This window comes from Dipodomys ordii, unplaced genomic scaffold, assembly GCF_000151885.1.
Source record: "Dipodomys ordii isolate 6190 unplaced genomic scaffold, Dord_2.0 Scaffold189, whole genome shotgun sequence".
NCBI lineage: Eukaryota > Metazoa > Chordata > Mammalia > Rodentia > Heteromyidae > Dipodomys > Dipodomys ordii.
This window is the reverse complement of record NW_012267405.1, coordinates 1511843-1517224: the sequence shown is the minus strand read 5'-3', so window position 1 is coordinate 1517224 and position 5382 is coordinate 1511843. Positions and strand designations below refer to the sequence as shown.

General features: G+C 39.9%; 1 pseudogene; it reads right to left on the bottom strand.

Moving 5' to 3' along the window:
- Positions 1-964: 964 nt before the first annotated feature.
- On the bottom strand, positions 965-1270 carry LOC105999429 (annotated as a pseudogene).
- Positions 1271-5382: the final 4112 nt, after the last annotated feature.

The window sequence follows — 5382 nt, the reverse complement described above, 5'->3', positions numbered from 1 at the left end:
CAGTTTAGAAATACATCTTGACCATGTCACCTCTTTCAACATTCTCATCCATCGCTCCCCTACCCACCTCTCCTGCCTCCTACTTCTTAACTGTGTAGGATGTACACTGGATTCTGGTCTGCATTTCCCCCTTCTTCTCCTCTTTTGTCATCTGCCGTTTTCCCCTTGACTCCACCCCACCCCTTCTGAGTACCCACTTGGTGCTGTTTCATTTTGCTGAACTTTGATTTTGCCTTTCTAAGGAATTACATGATTTGAGATCTCTCTTGAACCCACTGTATGTCAGTTAATACATTTATGTCCATTTGTATGCCACCCAACATATTTGGAGTTGGTCAGCTAAATCTAGTTTCCACGTAGAAGGGAAAGCACACATCTTCTGCTCTCACGGCCTGACTTACTTCACTTAATCTAACTTTTTCCCCAAGCCTTTCCATGTCTTTACAAGTGATACACTATCATTCTTTCTAATGGATGTGTGCATATACACTGCATTGTCTTCATCCATTAGCCCATTGAGGGGTATCTAGGCTGAGACATGCTTTTTCACTGATAGCAACACTACTGAATATTATATCTGGGTCATGAACCAGCTGATCCCTTCAGAATAAGAAGTATTCCATTTAGATAATGAAAATATTCACCAAAGAAGGTTGAGGAGAAGTTGAGAAAACCTCTTCTGTCTTATACATATGCAAGACATATTCTAGTCGAGGGGCTTTCCGAAACATTTTACAGAAACACCTTTTATTTGATCATATATTTTAATTTTTTCATTTACATGTTTTATTTGGGAATGTTTATACCAGAACAGTGAAATTAAACTTTAGAGACAATGGATATCATTAGCTTAGTTACCATCAGTTTATTATAAAAGGGAGCGATGGAAATTATGTACATGACGAAAGATCTCAGAACTCCCATGGAACGGGCAGCTTCACAGGATGCCATTTTAGTGATGGATTCACTCTACATACTTCCCAAGAATGCCACCATCCCTAAATAAGAAGTAATCCTTGTCATCGAGAACTACTTTGCTGCCTCCATATTCTGGAAGAACCTTATCACCCACATTCACACTAACTGGCTGAATCTCTCCACCCTTTCCTTTAGAGCCCAATCCCACAGCCACTCCTGTGGCTTGCAGTACTTTTCCTTGAGACTTTTCTGGAAGCATAATGCCTCCTTTGGTTACAGTTTCAGCTGCACTCCTTTCAACCAACACTTGGTCAAACAGAAGAAGATACTTCCTGAACGCTTGTCCGGCCATGACTCGTTGTGGTCGCTACTCGGGCTCTGCTCTCACACCAACACTGCAAGGAGAGACCCACAGTCGGGCTTTAATTTATTTTTGATAGTATTACAGCCTACTGCTTTGCTGGGCAGGCATGCTACTGCATGAATCACACCCTGCAGGCCTGTTCATTTAATTTTCAGATAGGGTCTCCATTTCCCTCCAACCTCCACCTCCAAAGTAGCTGTGATTTAGGCGTATGCCACCACACTGATTGCCCAAAACACTTTTCATTTTGTCACCTAAAACCAAGACTTGCATAACGTTTCTTAAACTAGCCCTTTTGATAGCAAATGTGGTTGACACTCTGCTAAGTTAATTTCATGATCAATTGCATCGAGAGCTATCCAAAAATCACTCCCTAAATCACAAAAATGAACACAAAAAACATTCAACCCCCCACCCTAATTTTTAAAATTATCTCTCCCAACTTTCTTTCATCTTATACCGGTTACCTCTCTGTTCAAGACCTAAACTTCTCCATCATTTTTTCCCCTTCAAATTGCTCTGTTGATTGAAGACCTTTGACCTTTGATATGTATGTAGTAGAAGTTAAAGCTTCCAAGAGTGATTAAGATTTAGACTTGACCTCCTGAGCCATATGTTGGATTTTAATGGAAGACATAAGCATTTGGTTTGTTTTAGCTTTGTAGATGCTTCATGTCAGGATCTTAAACCACAATAGCTACTCTTAATCCTTTTATTGTCAGCATCAAGGAATTTGAGCTTGAAGTGGCTTCAATTTCTGCAATCATGGAAAGGCTTGAAAGTGGGCCAGAAATCAGTAACTTTGTAGCTTGAGTGATGCTCCCCAGGATGGCCTAATATATACTATCCGTCTATATTATTTCAGTATCCAACACTTTTGGGTGTAAATTCTAGAATTCATGAATTATTCCATGAAGATTTTTGTGACCTAGAAGGTTCAAGACTTCTCTTTTCTTCTTTTTGAGGAGTTAGGGCTTCAACTTCTTGTTCAGGTTTTTTGCAAAGTTAGTCTAATAATTAACCATGGAAGTGAACTAGAAGGTAGAAATGGTCCTACATGAAGAATAGTGAAATGGATAGCGTTCCTGGCTCAACTTGGATCTCAGCCACAGCTTCACGGGCAACAGGAATTCAAAGGATCATCGTTGATGGGTTGAAAGCATTTCTGTAGTGAGTCAAGAAACAGAATCAGGGCTCTCCAAGTCTCACAGGTCACGGGGCCTCTCATCACACTCTAGTACAAATCTGGATTTTTTTTTCTTTTTGCCTCTCCTCATGCAATTCTATTCATCTTAGGAGCTCAACAAATAAATGTATATTTATACATGTGTTAAGCTTTTAGCCTAGAAGCAGCGGAAAGAAAAGGACCTTAAATCTCATCAGTGTACAATAGGATAAAGAAGTGGAGAATATGTTCCCTAAGTATTGGCCAAAAGTGAATGTTCAAGAAACTCATGGTTTCTGTTTTCCTGGGGGGGGGGTTCTTAGTTTGCCGTCCTCTCTCCATCCAGACATTATGAATCTATTGATTCATATTCCTCACCCTGCTGTGTAGATGTCAGACTTCATACAGTGCTTCCAAGGTATCATGCCTCCTACAGGTCATATAGAGCCTAGGAGCCATGAAATAACTCTATCATTCAAAGTCATATTTGAAAGAGTTAAAACTTCTTTTAATGCCAGGTACTGGTGGCTCACGCCTATAATCCTAGCTACTCAGGAGGCTGAGATCTGAGGTTCATGGTTCAGAGCCAGACTGGGCAGGAAAGTCCGTGAGACTCTTATCTCCAATAAACCACCAGAAAACTGGAAGTGGCGCTGTGGCTCAAGTGGTAGAGCAGTAGCCTTGAGCTGAAGAGCTGAGGGACAGCGCTCAGACCCAGACTTCAAGCCCCACAACTGACAAACAAACAAACAAATAAACTTATTTTAAAACTATGGGGAAAACCTCCAACAGATACTGCTGCATCCAGTTTTCAAGAAAGCTTCGAAGCAGGCACATGTCTTTTTTTCAGGCATTCGAAGAGTAAGAACAGGTCAAGTTCAAGCTGCTGTTAAATTTCTGAGACTAAAACTGCCATCACTGGTACTAATAATCAGAATGAATAGCCCAGTACTTTCACCCAAACTGAATGTCTAAGTGACTTCAGTTGTCCACACAAACACAGGAAGCTATGAAAAGCTAGCAGCTGTTCTGTTCTTGAAACCTTTCATATTAGACATGGTAACTCATGCATCTTTTGGCTCACCATCACTTTGACCTGCACTACAGGACTTTACCCAGGAGTAGATATATTCCTCCCATTGGTTTCTCACACACTTCAGGATTTAGTTTCTGAGTCGAGTCAACTATCTGCAGTAGACTAACTCGTTATCTCTCTCCCTTTTGCTTTGTTGCAAGGTAGGTAAAGGATCTCTTAGAATTAACTACTCTTTATGAAACAAGACAGATAAATAGACTGTGGAAAACATAGTACCATACATAGAAGTGTTCAAGAATTCTTGAATGTCTTCATATACATATGTGCATGTGTATGTGTATATATATTACACACATATAATAGGTATAATATATATATATATTTGGTATATATGTAATATTCTTGACCAAACCTAGTTGAATGGATGCCCCACAAGTGCAGATATCTCCGTTCTTTTGTTGATATAGCTCAAGCAGCAAGATCTGTGCCTTTAATGGGTAGGTGTCCCATTGTTTAGACATTCCATGTGTTGAATGGAATTCAGTTGGTAAGCGAACTGCATCATCACCAATCTAATTTGATCTTCAGAGTCACTTGGCCTCATTGCCTTTGAGCCTGTGGCAAGTCAGTCTACCATGGCAGGGAGTATGTGGTAGAGGAAACTGAAGACCTCATGGTGGCCAGGACAGAGGTCTCTGTCTCTCTTTCTCTTTTCCTGGCAGAGAGATACAGAGACAGACACACACAGGCACAGAGAGACTGAGAGACAGAGGCAGAGATGGAGAGAGACAGAAACACCAGTATTGCCTTCAAGGGTCCACCCCCAATAACCTAACTTCCTCTAGGGCTTACTTCTTAAAGGTTTCATTGCTTCCTAAAAGCTCCAAGTTCTTGATCTTTGACACACACCCTATGGTGGATATTTCAGATCCAAATTATAACATAGTTTTAGTGATGGGATAACAATTTGATTATGTTATCCTGATAATTATGAGGAGTATTAAGTGACTTATACGTGCCAACACTGTGCTATGTTCTACATAGAATAATACACTTAATCTCTCATGACCTTTTGTAATAGATGATGATGGCACACACACACACACACACACACACACACACTAATTGTCTTCATTGCTAATACTTGACTTCGGAATGAAACTCTCCTTGGAAAGTTACTATAAGCCAAATACTCTGGAAAAGGAAAGGAAATATGTCATACATTGGCTGTCTTAAATAGCTAGTTATAGCATTCATGCTCTACATCGTAATTGTTTAGACACAAGTCTGTCTCTACTAGACTCTTAAACCACTTGTGAGAGTCTGGCTTGTTGCTTTTGGATCCCTCGTCCTTAGCATAAAATAAACATGTCAGTGTGTAGTGAATGTGTTGGGGAGGGGATAGGAGAATGGAATTGACATGATGTTAAAGAGGCAACATAAGGAAAAAAAGTGTATGATTGCCATATAATCCTGTCACTTCCAGGTTATCAGTTCAGACATCAAGACCCTTAAAAATACTCTCACCTTTGGTTGTGAAGGCATGGGTTACAATGGAAAGTAACATTTCTCCATCTCATATCTGTGTTACCCATGTAGCTCAATTGTTAGTCATTTTGTCCTTACTTGGGCCAGATAGGTGAGTATTGTTTCCATCAGTTTGAGGACTAAACAATTAGGTCTCAAAATCCCTTTTGTTTCAGATCAAACAGTGTCTTACAGCAGAATTTTTGTAGTACATTTTAAAGTATTGCCTTTAAAATGCACATGGACCTGATGTGTAGCCTCCCCCAGAAAGATGTTATATAAAATGGCTTTTGATTCTAATGTGGAGCTTGTATTATATCATTGTCTGTCCTTACTGTGGGATTAGAGCATCTTTCTTTTTCTCATCCTTAA